General features: G+C 35.7%; 1 protein-coding gene across 3 annotated transcripts in view; it reads left to right on the top strand.

Annotated features, from left to right (window-relative positions):
• The window catches only part of CCDC39 (coiled-coil domain containing 39), a 149,419-nt gene that overhangs the window by 57,312 nt on the left and 67,743 nt on the right, over nucleotides 1-24,364 (top strand). For 2 of the 3 annotated variants that reach the window (XM_021071235.1, XM_021071234.1), the window contains exons 4-5: nucleotides 16,467-16,579; nucleotides 17,839-17,968. The gene's annotated coding sequence lies outside the window, so the exon portion shown is untranslated. Of the gene's footprint in view, nucleotides 1-15,065; nucleotides 16,580-17,838; nucleotides 17,969-24,364 lie in introns of those variants that run through there. The other variant, XM_003132552.4, reaches the window with a different exon arrangement.

The raw sequence follows: 24,364 nt of genomic DNA, 5'->3' as shown, positions 1-24,364 counted from the left end.
AGGATTTTGAAAATACAAAGGATCTCAATACATTTTTTCTTTCCACATCCGTGGCATGTGGAAGTTCTCAGGCCAGGGATTAAAGCTATATCACAGCAGTGACCCAAGCCACTGAAGTGACAATGCTGGATCCTTAACCCACTGTGTCGCAAGAGAATTCGTCAATGCATTCTTGAGTAAGAAAATACTTGAGTTGTTCACTGTGGAGTATTTGAGAATTATACAATGATATAAATTTAAAAATGAAAATATTTTTTCCCATACTTCAGACATTTGAATATGTTGTCAGCTTATTTCTATATCTATATTCATATGATTTTCTCAAAACTGAAATCACATTTTCTAAGATTTGATAAACATTTCATTTCATTTCATATTCTTCCTCATGACAAATATTTTTATAAGCATAATTTTTAATGACTTTAAAATATTCAATTGAATAACCTTATAATGATTTATCAAACCATTTACTATTTTTGGATACTTAGGTTGTTTCTAATTTAGGGCTATTAGATAAATTTATTTAACAGATTTTTGTCTGCAATTTTTTGTTGTCTTTTTAGGTAATAATAGTTGTTAATGAATATATATATTTTTAAGGTACTTAGAATTTAATGCCAAACTCCACAAGATGTAGCACTTTATACTCTCACAAATAAAATGCAAGAATATCCTTTTAAAATCCCCTTTGTGTGAGTTATGTTACTTTTTAAAACTTTTGTGAATTTAATAAATTAAAATTTTACTTTCTATCAAAAGTTTTAAAGGAGGGATGGATTGGGAGTTTGGAATTGGCATATGCACACTATTATGTGTGGAATGGATGGTCCACAGGGACCTGCTCTATGGCTCAGGGATCTCTACTCAATATTCTGGGATAACCTATATGGGAAAAGAATCTGAAAAAGACTGGATATGTGTATATGATATAACTTAATCACTTTTCTGTACAGCAGGAATTAACACAACATTGTAAAACAACTGTACTTCAATGGAATTTTAAAAAATGAAAAAAAAAAGGTGTATGAGTTCATGAGTTTCCTTATAAACCTAATCAGCACTGGACATTATCAATAGAACAAAGTATTTTATTTGTTTTGATAAAATTTGCTTTTTAAATGAAAAGCATATTTGTTTTTACTAGGGTTTTTTATATTACTAATGAGTTCAAACATTTTATTTCCATGTATATTGGTATTTGAGTTGTCTTTGGTGAATCATTTTTTCTCATCCTTTCATCATTTATATATTGGTGTGTTTATCTTTTTCTTATTGACTTATAAGAACTACTTATATATTAAAATAAAAACCATTCAGTATTTTGCATTTATTATTGGCCCTTTCATATTATGATGTTTCAAAATTAATAGTTTTACATTTTTATAATTAAAAAATAAATCCCTTCCTTTATAATGTTATACATGTCAATACTTTTATAACTATTACTTCTAAATATTTTGGAAAAATATAGATTAGAAAAATTAAAATTCTCCTTTTATAGTTTGTTTTTTATACAAACTGTCTGAAATTTATTTTTATATTTATGAAGAGGTAGAGTGTTAGTTTAATTTTTCCATGGAGTAGACCACTTTTTCTAGCCTCTTACATTGGTTGTCTCATGGATTTATGACAGTATCTGGCTTATTTTTCAATTACCTATTAGATCTGTAGGTAGTTTTTTCCTAATATTATGCTCTTTTATGCAATACAAATCTTCATCATTTTATCACTATTTTGGCAATAATAATAATAATTACAATAAATGATAATTATGATGAGGACAAGAAAGATCACTTCAGTCAAGTCAATGATTCATTTGCTAGGTAATCTTGGGTAAGCTACTTACCCTTTGGAATAATAAGGTGGGAAGCATCTGTAAAATTGGGAGAATAGTATCTGGTGAACATTATGGTTGACTCTTCAATAGGCATCACACTCCAACTCTTTAGTGGCTAATTATTGTTTTATCATATTTAACAGTGATTGGTTTAGATAAGGTCCTGTCTAAACCAATTTGGCCAGTAAAACTTGAGAAAAGACTTAGGGCTTCTGGGTAAGAAGCTTCCTACAGTTTAATAGATGGATAGAAGTGGTTTCTGTCTGTCTGTCTATCTCTTTCACTGACACACACTCACATTTCCCTTACACATGAACAAGGAATTCTGTTTCTCTACTGCTGGCAATAATCTTGAGATTATGAGGCAAGTCAGCCTGAGGACTAAACCTGACTCAAAGAGAAGGGTAAAGCTGAGAGAGTAACAAAATAACAAAAGGTGGAGCCTGGAACCCTTATTTCCCTTTGTCTGAAGCCCACACTACTACTATTTCTTCTACTTCTTCCTTTCCTTTTTTTTTTTTTTTTTTTTTTTGGCTGTGCTTGGGGAATGTGGAAGTTCTAGGGCCAGGGATTGAACTCATGCCACAGCAGCAACCTGAGCTGCTGCAGTGACAATGCCAGATCCTTAAACTGCTGTACCACAGTGGAAATGCCAGCCACCCTACTTACTTTTACTTGCAACTGAAAGCAGTCTGATTGATACATATTGTCTCTTCCCAGTTTAGTGAGATAAGCAACTAAAAGCATGATTCCATAGTGCTTTAAAATACTGCCAGGAACTCAGCAATATGTGGTTGTCATCATTAAGATGTTGTTAAGTACTGTCATTATGCATGAGTTAGTCTGTCCCACATCTCTATTAGAAAAAAATATTTGAGCATGCAACTTCAAAATATTTACTTACTAGATGCATTACTGTAAATATCTATGTGATCTAGAGATACAGAGATAAAGGTGAAATATTTAAAAATTTATTTTGTTCACTTATTAATGTTATAGAATCCCTTCTTCTGCTAACAGCATCACCATTATTAAATTTATTTATTTTATAAAAATATCTACTGGATAACACCCATTGTCTGACACTTATCATCTCAGAAAAGGTCAATAAGTCATGAGCAGTTGTCCCTAAAAAGGTCTTTAAGTTTAACTACCCTTTTCAGTACTTTTTGAAAAAGTTACCAGCAAGGTCTATAATATCCCAGACTTCTCTCCCAATCTAATTTCAGGTATTGTAAAGACTCTATTCTTTAAAGTAATATCTGTGTGTATATATTTGGCTTCATGCATAAAATGCCATAATATGCTGCTTGTAGATGAATTAAGGCTGTCCTGTTGATCCACTACATTGCTAAAACCACATACTTCCCTCAGCCAAATTAACAAAACTTTTATGATAGGTTGACCACTTGAGAGTATCAGTATCAACTTATTTTAAATACTGTAGGGTTTCTTTTATTCCTTTTTAAAGATAAAAATAAACTCATTATTTCTCCTATTTCAATAGATCGTCTTATATCCTCTTGGCGTATAGTGCACTGCATTGGAACCTGTTGATTAGATATCAACTGTATACTGCTAAAAAAACCCTATTTTTTTTTTCCCAGAAAGAGCCATCATGAGATAACATATCAAAACAACTGAAAACTAGTCCTGAGCAATAGAATATTCTAGTTGATAAACTGCTATGAATGTAGGGGCTCTTGTTTTTATTCTCATCACAGTATTGATCACAAACCTTATAATCACAGTCAGAAGCACAAAACTGGAGTAGTTGGTGCTAACATAGATAGAAATTGAGGAATAGCAATGTTAAATCATTGAGATCACCAGTTAAGGGGTAGACTAGGAATTTATCATAGTGTAAAAAACCACATGAAGTATTATCTTAAATGCTTTCCACATCAATAGAGAGCCAGTAATATTACCAATTATTTGTAGAAAAATTCAGATGGCTTTAAAGTAAGATAAGGAGTTCTCATCATGGCTCAGCAGTAATGAGCCTAACTATTATCCATGAGGATGTGGGTTCAGTTCCTAGCCTTATGGGTTAAAGATGCCATGAGTTATGGTGTAGGTTGCAGATGCAGCTGGGATGCCATGTTGCTGTGGCTATGGTGTAGGCCTGCAGCTGCAGCCCCTATGAAACCCCTAACCTGGGAACTTCGAAATGCTGCAGGTGTGACCCTAAAAAAGACAATAGATCCATAAATCCATAAATAAATAAATAAGGAAATAAATAAAATAAAATAAAAATATAATTACATGTGAGTACACTGAACTCTTGCCAAGTGAGTTGAACTATATTGCCAGCTATACCACTTCTGAGGACTAAACCCTCAACAATTAAGCCTTTTATTATATTTTAATTTTTCTAGTATGATTTTCAATCATATATGTACTAAGCAAACATTTCCAAGATCTTCTGCAGATTGCTATGGAAGGTTTCTCTGACCTGAGTAAGACTGTTTGTAACATCCTTTAAAAGCTCTTCACAGCTGCCCTTTTTGAATCCTTGCTTTGCTTTTCATAATGTTTTTTCTATACTGTCATGTCTTATTAATATACTAAATTCTGCTTGTAGGAAGCCCCTCTTCCTTCCTAATTTGCTGCTTCAAATCAATTTTGGCCTTGAAACAAGTTAGAAATGTTCATTAACAACTTGATTGGTTTGGATTACTGACATAAGTATTCTCCTGAGCTGAGTGTGTCAGTTTTACTCCCTGTGTGAGCTGAGTGTGTCAGTTTTACTCCCTGTGTGCTATAATATAATATACGTTTTGATTGCTTAATATTTTTTTTGGCTTTGAGACTGGTGAGGAGGCCACAGACCCATGCTTCAGAATGGGTAAATTGTTACTCTGGCATTCAGTGTTTTCTGCTTTTGACTTGATGGCAGTGGATTCCTTGAAACATGACATGTCTCTGTGTTGACTGTTAAGCCTTCACTCATGAAGGATGATTACAATGCATTTCCTGTTATCCCAATTTCTTAAATGATTTTTTTCTCAGAATATGGGGTATTAAAACACATAAACATCCTAAGAAATGCCAAGAAGGAATCTTGTGCCAAACACTAGTGACACCCTACTGAATTTTTAAAATTCCTTTAAGACCAAATTTGAAGAATTAATAGAATTTGGATTATTTCTTTTTGACTTCTGGAAACTCAGTGTCATTATCTAAATTTTTAGCTGGAAAACATTAAGAAATAAATAAATGGAATATTAAAAACAATAAAATAAAATGTTTTTATTGTTTGTTATACAATAACTTTTAATTTATTTGACCATTGACCAAAGTTAGAGTTGACGTTGTTCCCTTGATATTTGAGGTGCATTTTATAATTCTTTATAATTTTAAAATTATTTAAGACCTTTTCTTTGAGAAGCTACAGAAATTTATTAATCACACAGTATGAAGTCCAATAATACTATTTTCTGTCTGTAGTTTTGCATTTTACAATTGTCAAAGCATTCTCTGCATACTTAATTTTTTAGTTCTCAGAACAATGCCAAGAGGTAAATGCGGCAGGTATTAAAACTACTTTACAGATGAGAAAGTCGAGCCATATTAAGAATGGAACTTAGGAGTTCCCATCGTGGCACAGCAGAAACAAATCTGACTAGAAACCATGAGTTGAGGGTTCGATCCCTGGCCTCACTCAGTGGGTTTAAGGATCTGGCATTGCCGTGAGCTGTGGTGTAGGTTGCAGACACGGCTCAAATCTGGCCTTGCTGTGGCTCTGGCGCAGGCCAGTAGCAACAGCTCCAATTAGACCCCTAGCCTGGGAACCTCCATATGCTGCGGGTGCGGCCCTAAAAAGACAAAAAAGACAAAAAAAAAAAACAAAAAAAAGAATGCAACTTAATATGCTAAGGAAGTCTCATAGCCAGCTTGTAGTTGGCAGAACTTGGATGTGAATGCGAATCTAGTCAATGCTTTTTACCTTTCAGCATGATGCCTGAGGTGTGGTTCATAGAACTCCTCATATGAAAATGAATGTGTAATAAAAACTTGTTGATTGATTGGTATGAATCCAAGTCATCTCTAATTGAAGGGACAAGACGCTGGCAAGGATTTCAGAATAGGACTAGAGGGACTTGTCATGTGGCTGTGCATTTTGTTCCTAGTCACTGCTAGGTGCTATTCCTACTATCAGGAAATGCTCAGGAATACTTCTTCCCTGGCAGTGTCTGTACCTGCTATATGTGGACCAACTCTTCATGTAACTAGGATTCCGGAAGACCATAGAAGAGTGATCTCCCTACTAAAGAGGCTGAAAAAAGGTTCAAGAATTAGGCTCTTGATGTCCAGCTGTTGGAAACAGCAGGTCTTTGGTTTTCTATACATGTGGGGAAAGAACACTGGAACAAAGTTCCAGTTTTCAAAGGTCCAGAGCTTCAGCCCTAAAAAGACCAAAAAAAAAAAAAAAAAAAAAAAGGAGTTCCTATTGTGGCTCAGTAGTTACCAAATCTGACTAATATCCATTAGGACACAAGTTTGATCCCTGGCCTCACTCAGTGGGTTAAGGATCCAGCATTGCCACGAGCTGTGCTGTAGGTTGCAGACGTGTCTCAGATACCATGTTGCTGTGGCTGTGGTGTAGGCTGGCGGCTTCAGCTCCCATTCGACCACTAGCCTGGGAACCTCCATATGCCATGAGTGCAGCCCTGAAAAAAACCAAAAAACAAAACCCACAGTTCCAGGACTTCAAATTTTTGTTTTTTAATTTTTTAATTTTTTTGAATCTTGGGAGAGGACTTTAGGATGATGTACCACATATCAATACATATAATATTTTACAATAATCAGCCTTTTGTCACCAGAAGCTCATTTCCTTTTTTTATTTAGCATAGGACATATCCTAGGGACTTACTAAAGGGCATGCTACAATATTAAGAATTCTATAATTAATGTTGGCCAGGATTTGAATTTAAATCCTTTACTTTTCAGGGTCTAATTAAACTGAGACATTATTGTGAGTGGAATGAGACATTTTCCTGACCAACCGTATATTAATGGTTTAATGTGTAAGGATTTTATGTTAAAAGTTTAAAACATATTTGGAATAATACGTTTTCCTTTGAAGTCAGGAAGAGTGAAAAGTTATCTTGCTTTAACATAAAAGGAAATCACCTTTGAAAAAAGTGGCCTTATTAGGACAAATACTATTTTATTTCTTTACAATTCTCAGTTGCTCTAAAACACACCACAAAATTGTAAATATAATTATAGACACCATGCCAACATAACTGCTGTAGTTTAGTACGTTTGGGTTCTAAATTACTAATTTATTTTTAGATCATATTTTTAACTGTGAAATTGAATGGTTTGGGGAATAATGTTAATGTTTGCAGGTGGTTTAACTGCAAAACTGTTGATAAAACACAATTGTGTACTCAAATGCTTAATTTCAGGTTTTACTTGGGCTGTAAAAGGTAGTTTAATACGCACCCTAGAAAGTAAGCTATAAGAAAATAGTAATCTATTTTTGTTTACAATATGATGTAGAAAAGGAAATACTGTTCAATTTATGGCAGTCATTCCTCCCCCAAGAATTATAAATTATATGCATTAATAGCATTAGCATCTTAGATGTCCATAGCAACCTTTTCTCTAATAATTCAAGTACTTTTTTACATCTGTTATTTCATTGTATCTTAACATCACTATATGTGCTTCATTATATTTAAAACTCACAAATCAATGTTAATTGAAAATAGTATTGTAAAATTTAAAGTTAAAAGAGAAATGCATAATTTGAAATCTATAAACTCTAAAAATTATAAAAACACAAACCTCCAAATATTCTCTGTTCCATAAAAGAATATTCTTCAAATTTCATGAAGATGAAAATATTAGTCGGATTATTTAAAATCCAACTAAAATTGAATAAAATCATCAGGCATAAATAAAACAGCCAGAAATGCTGTAAAATAAGCCTTGAGTTTTTTTTTTTTTAAATAAAAGTGTGTTTTCATGCTCATACAAGCTTATAATCTTCTTCTGCCCCACTTCTCTGATCTTAGGAAGAAAGGATCAAGTTCTTTTGCTTTTTTCTCTGTTGTCGAAATAGGAATCATAGATCTTAGGAGAAGGGGACAAGGAAGCAAAACAAAAGGCAAAGCTAAGGGTGAAGTGGACTGAAAAGAAGCCTGCATACATTTTCCTGAATTTGACTGTTCTCTGGAGTTGGCTTATTAACATCTTGTGTAGTAGTAGTAATAGTAATAGCATAATTGTCACCCATGCAGATATTTTCCTTGAAAATACAGAAATAGCCTATTAATTTTAGGAAAGGTATAACTTCCACAAAGCCCCCAGATTAAGGCCCGGGGCACTGAAAAGAATGTCTGAGCACTCAGAAATATATTTAGTTTAAGATTGAACTTGGACCATTTACCTTTGATTGCCACCACCAGCGAATCCTGAAGTTGGATCTTTTGAAACTTACTTTGGTTTCAGCAGCACAGGGGTTAAGTTTCCTTCCAAGTTGCCCTAGGCTCTTCTCAGGAGCTGGGAAAGCAGCTCTCCCAATTCCCAAGTAAGTTATTTAAGACAGCATAAGGCAGAGCTCAAATTCTGTGGAGAACTTATCACCACTCAAACCAAAAGGAAATCTAAAGAAGGCTGCCAAAATGCTTCTCTGCTGCCCTCCCCCACCAAGACAGATATAAAAATGGAAGAGTTACAAAGCAAACTACAGTGTATGGAATGTGTGTGTGTGCATATATATATACATTTTTTTTTTATTTTTAAACCCACCACTTTGTCTTATTTGCATGAGCACAAATCGCTTTCAACTTAATGCCAGGGAAAAAGGCAACATTCCCTGTGATGACTTGCTGAAAAGCTCACTGTATTTGTTTGATAATGGATTTTAGTTCATTGTCATGTACTTCACTCTTCATCAGCAGGAGCACTTCAGGGTAAAGAAACAGGCTTTTACCACGCTGGAACAAAAGCTATATAAGAAAAAAAAATCCTGAGCAGATGGAATATTATTTGCATTTGCACAAATAGTGGTTTTTAGCACAATTCATATTACTCCATTGTGAGCTAAAGTAAGCCAGATGTGTCTACAGCATGCTGCAGATGCGGAATCGGCTTTTTGTTTGTCAGACTCAGAGGTCCCAACCTTATGATATCTTTGTACTTGTATATCCATTAGTTTTATTTCAGTTACTTATCAGGAGGGAAAAGAAGAAAATGTCACTAGTATTTAAGAGGACCGTGGCAGAGAGAGCCAAATTAACTATATTTTATTTTCATGAGTGAGGATCAAATAGCTTTCAGTTATCTGAATGTCCATCTAGAGGTCTAGCTGATGATGTAAAATTAAAAAGCAGAATATACATTGTGTGATAAAATTTAGTTCTCTATGATTACATTAAACAATCCTTGACATACATTTTTTCTTAAGTATCTCTCAAGCAACAAATTATTTGACATGATTACAATAGAATTTTAGGAGTTCTGGTTGTGGCTCAGTGGTAATGAACTCGACTAGTTTCCATGTGGTTTGATCCCTGGCCTTGCTCAGTGGGTTAAGTATCCAGCACTGCCTTGAGCTGTGGTGTAGACTGCAGATGCGACTGGAATCTGGTGTTGCTGTGGCTATGGCGTAGGCTGGCAGCTGTAGCTCCATTTCGACCCTTAGCCCTGGGAACTTCCATATGCTGCAGATACAATCTGGAAAAAAAAAAAAAAGAAAAGAATTTTAGGTCTGAAAGGGACCTTTGGCACTATCTAGACCAGCTTCCTCACTTACAAACCAGGAAACTGAGGCCCTGGAACTGAAATGAGTTATAGGGTCTGGTACAGATAGGATGGGAGCCTGGTCTTCTGACCTTGACTCTCACCACTGATCTACGTATCAGCATTTTCTAAAATGTTTTAGTTGGGCTACAAATTTAAACAGGTTTTCTAATCCAGACTTCAAAAAAGTTAAGCTAATAAACTTTTCTTAGCCTTTACTACGTGCCATCTGTATTGGACCTTTCTAAGAGCAGGAGATTAAAAAGTAGCATTTCCCAAAGTTCCTTGGCCCAGACCCCCCTTTTTCCACAGTATATACCAAGGGTCATTTGTGTAGAATGTTCTTTGGGGGATTGCAGCAATGGAGTATTACATCTCCTCTACAATGAAAAGATATTGAACAAATTTAAAGAGATCAGAGGGAAAATTATAAATTACTTCAAATTGTGATGAAGATAAAATAAAGGTATTCAGTTTAATCAAAAACAATGAGTGATATTTTTAAAGATAGCTAGACTTTTTTTTTTATCAATTTACATTCATTTATTTGGTTTCTTAAGCCTCTGCTTTCTGTGTTATTCGCTATGGTTTATATAAAAATAATGTGTTCATCTGTCCATGCTAATAGTGGAATTGTGGCTGTTCTCCATCTGTGTTAACTCAGAGTCTAGTGAGTAACTGCGTCACCTTGCTGTACAGCAGAAGTTGGCAGATAATTATAAATAAATTATAATTAATCGAAATTACTAAAAATTAAAAAATACTTTAATATCTTGTTAAAACAAAAATATTTGTATCCTAATAAACTTAACTATAAATGAAGCATTTTAATTTAGCAAATGTACATAACCTGCAAAAGTCATCTCTCACTCAGAGGTAGTTACTACTTTAACATACATGTATTTCTAACTGTCTGAAACTTTATTATCTGAACTCAGTAATGGAATTTTTATAGAATGGAACATTGTATTTCTTCCCAATCTTTTTATGTGTACATTTCACAAAATTGGCTTCATACTGTATGTGACACTGTGTCCTGATTTTTTACCTAACATTTTGTTGCATACATTTGTCCCGTGTCATCATATAATCTTTGAAAATATGTACTGACACTGTACTATAATTTTTTGAACTATTTCCCTATTGAAGAACATTAGGTTATTTTTTTCACCATAATAAATGCTGTGGCATTCAACATTTTTAAATGCAGTATTAGCCTTTGATTGCTTTTCTTAGGATACATTCCTGGAAGTGGAATTGCTAAATCAAAAGTTACTCACAATTTGAAGTCCCCTAATAGATAATGCCAAATTGATCTTATACTTTATAAAAATATTTTGAGTGTTCCCTGTGTTCCTGGAACATTGTGTTTGAATGTTCTCAGAAAGCAGAGATGTTTCAGATGTCTTTAAATCAGGAGTACATAACAGATATTTGAATTATGGGAAAATACGTTTTGTTATTCTCTTGAAAAGTGGCTGTAGGTATATGTATCATAAAAAACTAAGTGCTTAGTGTCTCTTCACACCAGCTGAATGTACAGCATTTATTGTGGCCTAACAAAAGTGGGGACAGTGAAAGAGAAGCTCATCATTTTGTTCTATAGTCAGTGGTGAGTAAATTAGACAATGCTTGTTTGAATGTTTGACTTATATAATCTTCCATCAAGAAATAAGTTAGATAGAGAAAGACAAATACTGTATGATATCACTTATCTATGGAATCTAAAAAATATAAGAAACCCATGAATATAACAAAATAAAAGCAGACTCACAGATATAGAAAATAAACTAGTGGTTACCAGTGGGTGGGGGGCAGCATAGGAATGGAGGAGTGGAAGGTACAAACTATTGGAAGCTATTGGATGTAGATTAGCTCGAGGGTTGTATTGTACAATATGGGGAATATAGCCAATATTTTGTCAAACTGTAAGTGGAAAGTAACATTTAAAAATTGTTTTATACAATTTAAAATTATAAATATAAGAAATATTTAAAAATTAATCTAAAAATAAAATACTTTTTAAATATAAAAGAGATTAAAAAAAAGGTCTTTGCATGCTTTATCTAGACCCACTTTTTAACTGAATTCCTTTTCCAGGATCTTGTGCAGATGGCTTTCTCTTCTCTGCCCTTCAACAGAACTCTTCCAGGGCTAAATTATAATTTTCAGTGTTAAAAATATGAGTTTCATATACAAATGACTCTCATACAAATATAAAGCAAACATATGGCAAAAATTTTATGCAGCTCAATCATCGATAAAAGACTTATTGAAATAACTATGACTGTACTGAAGGAGAAATTGAAAAATAGAAGTGTGTACAAGTAGTTGGTAATGCTGAAATAAACTTACTAGTAGATAGAAAACTGGTTAATATCCTTTAGGGCAAGGAAATGGTATGTTTGTGGTTATTTTTTCTAAAGGGTAATAGTTGATCATGTCTCTACTGGACAAAATTCATTTGTATTGCTATTGTCCAGAATAATTTGCATTACTACCAGTTGGGTTTTTGTTGTTGTTTACAAATAAACTTCCACTTCCATTGAGTTGTAAAATTGCTTGGTCAATATAAAATAAATTAGAGGTACATATCCCTCAAAGTCATATAAACCCTGGAGGGTCCCAGTAGAACATTTAATAATTGTTTTTACTCATTTCCGAGTCTCAGATATTTTCCCTGACTTAACTATGTCTTCTCTTTTGGTTAAATATATTTTACATTTGTTCCTGTTATAGAAAAATTGTCCTTCTACCTGTTTATATTTCAAAATAAAATACCTCCATGTTTTTTTCTTTCCCTTAGTTAGTCAACTTATTGCAAAGGGTGTCTAGACTTTCTTCTTACCTCCTCATCTCATTTATCCTGTAATCACTGTAACATTTCACTAGACTCAACATTTCACTAGACTAACTATTACAAAAATGATCAAAGTCCTATCTGCTCAAACTAATGATATATTTTTCAGGCCTTGTTCTCCTAGATGCCTCTAGAGCATTTGGCACTGTTCACCACTCCCTATTTCTTAAATGCTCTTCTCCCTTCTATGTCTCTGTTCTTTTCTGATTGTCCTCTTACTTCTCTGGCTTTGTATCTACTCCTGGTTAAGTTCAGCACACATTTCCTGAGTGGCCGTCAGTTACCAGATACTTTGTCAGAGAAGACAGATATAAAGATGAGTAAAACATGGAAGAAATCTGATAAGGAGAAAGAGATTTATAAACAAATGAGGTCTACTCTTAGTCTAGTGTTTTCTATGTGCTAGTTGATATACAAAGAGCTTTACAGATACCTCCTTTATTCTCAAAACAACCTTGTGAGGAAGGTATTTTCCTCCCTTTTACATAGGAGAAAACCATGACTCAGAAGAGGTTAGATAATTTGCTAAAGGCCACACAACTAGTGGATCAAAGAGTGGAAATTCAACCCGGGTTTGTCTAAATCTTAAGTTTGTGTTCTTTTCCTCAATGCTATATAATAAAACTATTGTAAGAATATTGTGCAAAGTCCCAGGGCCTGGCAGAAAGGTTGAAGCATTCAGTTCTATTAGAGGATGAAGAATGGAAGATCCAACAAAACCTCAAAGAGGTATTATGGCTATGTAATACCATTTCTGATGACTATACACACATAAGGCAGACAAAGGAAAAGAGCACTCTAGAGGGAGGGAGCAGGAACAAAGGCCTACTCTTCACTTGCTGAAGTTTTTAAGTCTGGAGGGTTCATCTTCTGCCACCTCTTATTTCTCACTTTATGGGCTGTCAGTGAACAGCCTCATCTACTCTAGTGGCTGCAAACACTGGTATAGATATATTAGTCTCAAACCTATTTATCTGTTGGATAACCAGAGCTTCATTTCTTAACTCACTGGATGGCTCCACTTGGATATTAAATGTCTACTTTATTTTTTTCCACACATGCAGCATGCGGAAGTTCTCAGACCAGGGATCACACCCATGCCACAGCAACGACCTAGGTGGCTGCAGTGACAATGCTGGATCCTTAACCCTCTTTGCCTCAAGGGAACTCATTTTATTTTTTTAATTGAAGTATAGTTGATGTACAATATTGTATAAGTTACAAATGTACAATGTAGTGATTCACAATATTTGAAGGTTATATTCCCATTTATAGCTATTATAAAATATTGGCTATCTTGTCTGTGTTGTACAATATATCACTATAACTTATTTTATACATGAGTTTGTACCTCTTAATCCTCTGCCCTAACTTTTCCCTCCTCCATCCCTCTTCCCACCAGTAACCACTAGTTTGTTTTCTATATCTGTGAGTCTCCTTCTTTTTTGTATTGTTCACTGTTTTGTTGTACTTTTTAGCTTCCACATATAAGTGATATCATACAATATTCATCTTTCTCTGTCTGACTTATTTCAGCATAATACCCTCCAAGTCCATCCATGTCATTGCAAATGGCAAAATTTCATTGTTTTTTTATGGTAGAGTAGTGTTCCATTGTATGTGTGTTTATATATATATATAACCACTTTGTCCATTCATCTTTTGATGGGTAGTTAGGTTGCTTCCATCTCTTGGCTTTTGGTAATGCTGCTATGAACATCAAGGTGCATATATTTCTTTCTTAAATATCTCTTGAGTCTATCTTTTCCTCCTATTCTTGCTGCTATTGCCTTAGTTCAGTCTTTTATTATTTCTCATTGAGAGTGTTGCTTTCTAATGGTATAGAGCAATGTAGCATAGATATAGTAGAGTAAAAAAGAAGTTAGGTGTTAGAGTTGGACAAACCTTTAGAATATCATTTCTAACTCTTAATAGTTAAATACACTTTTAAAAATCAATTTATTTTGAGTCATGATTTTTCATTCCATAAAATGGGGAGTCATAATATATACTTTGGGTTATTTGTCAAGACTTAATATGATAATGTGCGTAAAGTACTCCGTACTACGACTAGGATGTAATAGGTAGTCAATAAAAGGTAGATACCTTTTGTATGCAGTAGTTGTGTGAAATAAATGCAATTCAGAGACAAAAGATAAATGGTATTGACACACGTAACTGGGAATTTCAAGACTGTCAATGCAGGGCTGACACAATGTCCACAGAGCTCTTTTTCCTTTCACCTCAATTTTTTCTCATGTGTTGGCTTTTATTTTACACAAACTCTCTCTATGTAATGACAGGATGGCTGTTGGGAATTCTCAGCCTACGTCATTTTTGTTTGTTTGTTTGTTTTTAGGGCCACACCCGTGGCATATGGAAGTTCCCAGACTAGAGGTCAAATCAGAGCTGCAGCCACTGGCCTATGCCATAGCCACAGCAACACCAGATCCAAGCCACCTCTGTGAACTTCACCACAGCTTGTGGCAACACCAGATCCTTAACCCACTGAGTGAGGTCAGGGATTGAACTCACATCCTCATGGATGTTAGTTGGGTTCTTAACCTGCCGAGCCACAATGGAAACTCCTCAGCCTACCTCTTTAGAGTATGTTTTCTGAAAGGATTCATGGGTTAAACCTCAGGAAAGAACACAAATTAGCTCTGCTTGAGTCACATGCTTCTTCATGAGTTGATGGTTTGTCTGAGGAAATACAGTGATATAACTGACTCAACCTTGTGGTTTAGTGGGACACTGATTGACAGTTCTACCAAAATTCCTCAGAGTGGAGAGGAAATTCTCACCAGGAAAGTTGTCTAACTTTCAGACAAAAACAGTATGCCCACCATACCTTTTCTACCCATTCTCCTTGTCTCCGATATTTCTATCTAGAATATCCTCCATGATATAAGAGAAAATTATTTTTCTAAAATATAGAGTGTATTACATAACTCTCCAAACCTTAAAAGCCTGTACCCTGCTTAGAGAACTTAGTACCAATTTTTTATAGGGCTTCAAATATTCACACTCTTTGACCCCAATCACCTTTTCTTTCTTTCCCACTGTATACCACCAATACTATCTGGTCCTTCAACACATACTATTTTCCCTCTTCTTGCCTTTGCTCAAGCTCTTCTGCTTGGAATGACCTCTTTTTCTACCTTAGCGTGGGGGTAGTAGCCACTTTGTTTTTCTAGGTTGCAAGGGAATTCATTCTTTTGGTCTACCCAGAACTGCCCTTTCTAGGATAACTGCTTCTCTGCCTTTGCAATGATGTATTTATGAAAGCCTTGCCAGTCACTTAGGCCACATAAATAATCATGCTTGTGGCCACAATGATTGACCCAAGGATGAGCAAGAAACCCAAGCTGGGCCAATTGGAGTCCTTCCAAGACTGAAGGTAGGCAAGAAATACTCTTTTCTTCTGAATCATTGCTTTGGCATGGTGTTTAGCACAAAGCCGCCAGTGACCATGTTCTGTAATACAAAGAGAAAGCTCATATCCAATAGGAGACAACGAGGCCAACATGCAAGGAGAATCAGATAAGAGAGGTGGAGAGACTAAGAGAGTCAAGGTGTTCTAGTGCTTGTTCTAATAGTGCCAAACCATAATCTCTGTTTTTCCCTTAAAGTGCTTTAAATTGAGTCTCTGTCACTTGAAAGAAGTAGTCTTCTGGGACTACGTTAAATATTTCCCCTTCTATGCAGCCTTTCTAGACTGTACCCTTATAGGCCTGTTTTATTATACAATTACCATCTGCCTTTTAGAAGGTATAGTTAAATATTTACTTATTCCACTAGGTTCAGTGATTCAGTAACATTTGCCAAATGTTATCATGTTTCCCACTGGGCTAGACTGGGAGCTTGACTCATATCCCACTCGGCACAGAGCCTAGTACACAATAGAGTTTCAAAAAATGTTTATTACATTGAATTGCTAAAGGTCATTCAAATAAGTGTTTTCTTCCCATTGTGCCCAATGACATGTATTTCTTTCTCCATTCCAAGCTCTGTACTGGCAATAGAATCACAAATGATGTACCGTATTTCACTGAAAATGTAATTTTTGAAAATACCTGTAAACAACTGGAGACCGTAAGCTACATTTGAAGCAGAAAAAGGTTAGTTTTCAAATAATGAACTCAAGCCATTTCTATGTCTTACCTCTAAATAGCAGGTACAAATTGGTTTATTTGCATTTTCTTGGTTAATTACACATTTTGGAATGATCTTCCCATGTGGAAGTCATTGATAACAGCATCTAATTCCAGAGACCAAAGTGCCATTAGTTTCATTGAATTGAAGCTTTTTCAGAGGTTGGAGTCAAAGCCTGGGAATTAGAAATCGTGGGTCTTAATTACATCTTTGTCACAGATTGGTTGTTTTCTTGGAAGCATACAACCTCAAAAAATTCAAGTGCCTGTAAAATGAAGATGAGAATCTTTGCCCCCTTCAACATCAGACTTTTATGTGGTTTAATGAAATGTTACCTATACATGGCTTTATATTCCTCTAATGGTGTACATTACTTTCCTGAGCTCTTAGAGTGGCTATTTAGCAACATGGATGAATAGGTAAATTAAGGTCTCTGGTCTAGAGGAAAGCAAAGTCTAGTTGTTTGTAAGGAATGAACAGAAATAGGAAAGGGAAGGACAACAACCTGAACTGGGTGTTCCTATCTACCAACTGGGTGTTGGCAATGGTCTTTACTTATCTTTCATCCTTATTTATGAAATATATAGAGAATATATTTCACCCACAATGAGACCAGATCTCAGACACCTTAAATAATTTTCCTCAGGGTTACAGAGACAACAACAGGATGATGGTCTGTGTGCTGGTCTTTGTAGAATTAATTATGCTGTAAAAAGGCTATGCTTTTGGTTCTGGTCTACTAAGCCATTTACTTATAACATTTAATAAATACTAGGCACCCATTTTAGATATCTTTTCAAAAGTAATGCAGTACATTTTATTATTGTTTAGTATCAGCAATAAATAAGAGGAACTGTGAACTTCAGGGTGTTTTTGCTCTATCAGAATGGCTCATAAATTTTAAAAGTTAGCCCTTGAGTTTGTCTTTAGATGTAGGAATGCTGTGGGCAGTCATTCTCAAATTACAAATTAGGCATCAAATGCACTTGTGAAGCTTATTGAAAAAAACCAACCCTGGGTCCATGTCATATAGACTCTGACTCTGAAGAGAGTGTGTGTGTGTGTTTACATGCTTCTCTCTGAGGTAGGAAGATGGTGATCCAAGAATGACAGGTTTCCCTAGGAGAATAATAAAGCCAGTCCTGGGAGGTGCGTGAGTGTGGGAAACTCTCTGAAATCTGGGTTATATGTACAGTAACCTGAAGTCCCTCGACTCTCTCTCCAGTTGTAGACATTTGTAAATTGGCTTCAGAATCAACCTGTTCATGAAAATTCTGTGGCAGAAACATCACCTGGTGCTGACATGTTATGATCTTTCATCCTGGAGCACGTTGGAGTCAAAACAGCTAACAGAGGTGAGGAAACAGCACTCTGGCTGAATATATGAAGCAGGGAAAGTGAGAATCCTTTGGCAACAAGCCAAAAACTTTACCATTAAGGAGGCTGCACCCCTTTCAACCAAGAGATAAGACAGGATAATACCTTCATGTTTCACTTGGCCAGTTTATAATGTGGCACTCAAAAGGAAGCAGGCCTGTCAAGCTGGTGTCTGCATTATCGGATTTCCCCCACACTACTCCTGCTGTCCCTCATTGTGTCAGAAGTGCATTACTTGTTGGAGCAGTGAGGCTCAACCAACAAGGAGAGTAGGGCTGGGAGGATTATGGTGAAGAGCAGTGAGGCTCAACTAATGTGGGAGTGGAGAGAGGCAGAAAGACATACAACACAAACTCTGCTTTGACTCACATGACCAAATCCAGTTGAAAAGCTTGTTCAGATTTTGGTGTTAACAACTCTATTGGCAAAAGACAGCAAAGGTTTTACCAAAGCTGATTCTTCAGAATTCAGAGAAAACAGTGTTGGAAGTATGTAAATACTATTTTTAATTTGTTTTATTGAAAAGAGGTGTGTGTGTGTGGGGGCATTCTCATTTATTTCTCCCTATACTGGCGTGGAAACATGGAAGTCTCTCTTGTAAATGGCCATAGAGTAATATAGGATAAAGCTATTTCACTGATATTTTTCTTGTCCATAACACACTGAATTTAATCTGATAATTCTCTTCTTAGGGAAACTGGCAATAGTCAAACAATATAGCATGGGTGTCTGATGTAGGGTATATGAGGGTCCACAGCTTAATCTGAGACTGTATGTAAAAGTCTGTATGCAAAAGCACATAGTCTGTGACATAATTAAAACAAGTATACATTGATTATGGATTCTGAATAGTTCATAATATCATTATTAATCAGTATTGGTGTAGTCACTACACTGATTATGAAAATTGTCCTTAGACAACCATAGGGATAATTTATAATATTGAAGTGTAACAAGTTTAAGTGGATCAGATCATAGATGATGCTTTGCTTTTTCTCATCTCCTTCTTAAAGAAAAATTTAAATCCTTCAGGTGAGAACACCTGAAGAAAGTGCATGGTAGCATTTACTAGAGAATCTCAAATTTAAAATGAACACTTTTAAAATGAACACTAAACAGTAATAAACAGTAGCAATAAAACAGCTACCCTACTAAGTAACTACTATGTACCTGACATAGTGGTGTTTTACAAAAAAGTCATTGGGCTTAATGCTAAATGCAATTAGTATCCCCATTTTACTGATGAGGAAATTGAGACCTAAAGAGTTCAGATTCACACAGCTAAAATAGGTGGTAGATTTAGGAATGGAAGCTATAGAGCCTGATCCCTGGAACCTGGCTTTTAACCATGACTCTATCCTAGAACCATAAACACCTTCAGCATAACCCACAGATGTAGCAAGAGGAGTTAAATGGCTTGTCATATTGATGGGTCTAGGGTGAAGTTTTCTGAATTCATAAATTAGGGTTGTTCAGTAGATCATGTAACTTCATTAAAGCAAATCAAGTAATCCTCCTTTCTTGCTAGCCTGTTAATAAAAGATGGACCAGGGAGACTAGATTTCCATATAAACTTTGTTCTAAGCATGGTTGTTCATATAAATTCATATAATGTAAGCACCATCCCACTGTCAAAAAGACCACAGAGAAACCTTATTGCAATATCTTTAGGTTACTTTTAAATTAAGAATTGCTATTTAGAAAAAAAATATACTTTTCCTGTTTAAAAAAAAGAAAGAAAAATACAGATATACTCAAGGAAAAAATCACTCATCCATAACCTTATCACTGTTAATTTTGTTGTTCTTGTATTCTGTTAATGTTTTTGTGCCCCCCAAATAAATTTGTTTTTAAATAAAAGTTAGATAAACCATAATATTATTTACTGTCTTGTAAATGTATCAATATATGATTCAGCAGCCACAACCTAGCTCTGCATCTTATGAATTGTGAAACTTTAGGAAAACTGTTTATTTTCTAAGTGTCTCAATTTGCTTTTTTGTAAAACAGAGATAATGTTACCGTAAAGGTTTATTTTTAATATATGAAAGATGCTTAGGGCAGTGCCTGGCACATATTATATAGATGTTTGCTAAATAAAAAGATAAATACTGAAGAAAAGATCATACCTTTTTAAGGATTCTGATATTACCACATTACCTTCCAGAAAGATTCTGCCAATTTATATGTTGACAGCAGCATGTGAGTGGAGTACCCATTTTCCTGCTCCCATGGCAGCATGGTTAAGAGCATGGGAGGTTAGGCCAAAATCTGGCTCCATTTCCCAGTAGCCATCTTATTTTGGGAAAGTTACTTGACCAGGCTAAGCTTCACTTTCTTTTTCTGTAAAATGGGAGTGACAATAAATACCTACTTTTAAAGATTGTTGTGAAGATGAAGTGAGAAAATGTGATTAGCACAGTGCCTTACATAGTGAAAGGGATCAATAAATGCTATTAGTCTAGATGCTGTCCCTCCATTTTAGAGAGGAGAAAAATTAGGACCAGAAATTATGTCATCCGTGTCTGAAGAACTAAGGTAACAGGTCAAAATGATACAGGAAGTCCAGTGAGAAGGATGTTTCTGGTTCTAGGTGATACATTTTTTGTGCCTGGTTAATAATATGGATATCTTTAAAAAAATATTTCCAGGATGCCTTTCTGTGGCTAGTGCTCAGCATATGTTAATTAGTAACATGGATAATGGCACAGAAATTATGCTTATTAAGCCTGCCAGTGTGAGGGGCGGGGGGGGGGGGAGTGCAAGAACTTGGTCTTCAAAGAAAGAATCATAAGAAAATATGATTCTACCAGGAAAAGCGATAGTAGTCTCTTGAAAAGATAAATCAGTTGCCCAAGCATCGGGTGGGAAATGAGTGATTATTTTCAAACCAAGCAGCAAAATTCTATTGGCCAGTCTGTGCAAAACAACATATGATGAATGTAATTCTACAGATTTAGTTAACCTAAAAGACATGAGGATATAGACCAAGAACTGAGTGGGTATCCTGCTCTTTTTGGGCACCACTGATCAGCATCATAGATAGTAACAATATGGGACTGGGTTCGTTAATTAGAAATGGTCTTGCACAGCGCAGGAGGAGGAGGAGACCTACATTACACGTGGCTGAAAAGATAAAAGAAACTAGCATCATTCACTTTGAGGAATTTGTCAGACATTATTATTTATTTATTTATTTTTTAATACAGGCAAGACTCTCTTTTAGAGGAAAGTGTTCAGTTGTTTATTTCTACCGAGATTAGAACTATTGGAAGTGGGTCTTCAAATTGCAGCATGAAAGATTTAAGTTAGAATGACTGAAAAAATTATTAGTAGTGTGAACTATAAAACATTACAGATATTTACCACGTAGAGCTATGGTAATCTTTTCAGAATTATTTAAAATAAGATTTTTTTATATTAGTTTCCAATTATTTTAGTGAATCTTAACTAAGGGCAGGAAGATAGGTTGGGTAGACTCTCAAGGTTCTTTTCTATGATTTGATGATAAAAAAGACTTGATCCTATAAAGATTGCTCTGGCTTCTTTTCTATTGCAGACACCCAAGGAACAGCTGTTGCCTTGACAACAAGGGACAGTCTTAGGTTCCTCATATGCTAATAGGAAAACGGCCAATTTTCTTGTTCATAAAAGAAAACTGTTGGTTAATGTGTGCATCTCTTTCTCTCTCTCCCCTACCCCTCTCTCTTTCGCTCTCTTTCTCGTACCATTACTAGCCACCCTTACATGAACCTCAGAGAGAGGTAGAGTTAAAAGACGATGAGAAAGAGTGTGAAATAGTTTGTATTTTCTGAAATCCTCACTGAAACTAAAAAACTAATTGACAAAAGAGTTTGGAGTGAGATAATGCTATGGGAATAACAAGAAACCAGCATTCAGTGTACAGAAAAGAAAAGCAATGGATGGCATAAAATTCTTAGAATGTGGGCAGACACACTGAGCAGATTCCAATAGGTAAGACTCAATATACCTTCACTGATATCCCAACATGGGATGACAATCACCACTTACAACAACTCAGGTACATGTATATGGGCTTCATCCACTTTTAATTAAACTGAGTAAACTGTATATATAGATCTAGCTTTACATAGGATTTATGTGAATAATACTACAGAACATAGCAGAAGAATAGCAATTACTCCACACACAATTCACTAAAGTAATAAGCAGCAATTAGTTCCCCCAGGGCAAAAACCATAGAATAACCCCTGCTTTCTCCTTTGCTATCTGAAATGTAGCCAGATGCAGGCTAGGAAACAGACTGACAGCTGATAAAAAGTACTTTGAGTAAACCTACCCATATATTATGTGGAGAGCTATAGCTCATTGAATTAAAACAGGCCACCTCTCTGCAGTGTCTCTTAAAACCTCAGCTATAAAAAAGCCCAATGGAGTAGTGCTTTTTCCATATAGCAGCATAGAAGGTTCAAACTGCAGCCCTATACCAGACTTTTTTTATACTGCACTCACTCAGATGGTGTGTATAGTATCATGAAAAACACACGTTTCCCTACCTTTTTCTACATAGTGGTTATATAGTGAGTATGTTTTTTCATTTGCTCTTTCACCACTGCCCATTACCTTCCAAGGATTTTTTTTTTTTTTTTTTTTTTTTTTGCCAGGGGTGGAGGCGTGGGTATTATAGTTGTTAAGCAAGTATTTTTCTTCTGATTATAAAAATAATTCATGCTCACTATAAAAAATATGAAAAAGTTCACAAAAGAACAAAGAAGGAAGTGAAAGAATCTTTGTATTATTTTGAAGAGCAGCACTGAAAGCAAAGAAGGCTGATATCAGTATTTTTGTTGGGATAGCATAAGACACAGGCTATTATTTCCTTCCTGTTTTCTTTCTTTATCTTTTGGTGCCTGCCTCGGACCCTGGAGAATAAGAACACTCTGATGGTGTGCACAAACTTGCAGTTACCTGTGGGTGATACTATCTATTATATGCTGATGATTTAGCAGATGGTTGTCAAGCACGTGGGAGAATACATAAGGTTTGAAAGGCTAAGCAAAACCATATTCACACTTTGAGAATATAATCTTAAGGAAGTTCTGAAAACTTTTCTACTGGTGACACAATATTGCCGTCAGATTTTGAAGCTAGCTTTCCTTACCCCAAGCCCACTGGTCCCTGATATTCCCCACAGAATGGGAAGACCATCCTGTGGCCTGTGGTTGGTCCAACTTTTAAACAGTCTCAAAGTTTTTTTTGTCTTTTTGCCATTTCTTGGGTTGCTCCCACAGCACATGGAGGTTCCCAGGCTAGGGGTCAAATCGGAGCTGTAGTCGCCGGCCCACAGCAACGTGGGATCCGAGCCGAGTCTGCAACCTACACCACAGCTCACAGCAATGCCAGATCCTTAACCCACTGAGCAAGGCCAGGGATCGAACCCGCAACCTCATGGTTCCCAGTTGGATTCGTTAACCACTGAGCCACCACGGGAATTCCAAATCAGTCTCAAAGTTTCTGCCTCTTTTCTCTCTCCCTATTTCAGATTCTCATTACTGACCTCTTTTCCATTCATCTCTGCCATTTAAAATCATCAATGTATCTCTATTGTCTATAAGAAAATATTCTTGTGACATGGTACCTTTTAGTTCTCTCTGCCTCATTTCATGTTACTCTTCCAGACAAATGCTGCTCTCAAAAGCGACCCCATTCCCCATTCAGCAATGTTGAACTACTTGTAATTTCTCACTTCCCTCCACCTCCCAGGCACAATATTTTCCACACTGTTGACTTTTTATTTTTATTCTTTTTACCTGGAATACACTTTCACCTCAGCTTTTCACCAGGAACCTTTGTATCCTCTTCTTTCAAGTTTCAGATAAGACCTTATTCTAATGGCATGACTGTTTTGTCCCTGATATCCTCCCACCTGGAGACAGGCATGCTTCTGTGATGGGTCCTGGTAGCTCTGCCATACTATGTGCACTTGGTATGCTTTAGCTTATTTAACAAAAGCTCTGGAAGGCAGCATCCTACTATAGTTTTGCTCACTGATACATGTCCCTATCACTTACTTCAGAGATAATGTCATACATTAAGTTCTCAATGAGTATATGATGAATGAATGAGTGAATGAATGAATGAATATCACAGTATGCCTAGTGCTGGGGAGCCATCAACTAGACACTTACTGACTTATACTGCTTACAGTGTAATAAGAGGACTCAGAAAAGTAAAAAGAGGAAATGCCAAGATCGATGCCAGGAGAAGTGTATGTAGATCAGAGAAGGTTGACATCAGCTGGGAAAATATGGGGAGCGTGCCCAGGCAGACGCATCAGAGGTGCTAAGACTTGACATGAGAGAGAACTTGAAGGAAACAAATTCATTCTTTGT

This window comes from Sus scrofa, chromosome 13, assembly GCF_000003025.6.
Source record: "Sus scrofa isolate TJ Tabasco breed Duroc chromosome 13, Sscrofa11.1, whole genome shotgun sequence".
NCBI lineage: Eukaryota > Metazoa > Chordata > Mammalia > Artiodactyla > Suidae > Sus > Sus scrofa.
This window is presented reverse-complemented; position numbering and strand designations above follow the sequence as displayed.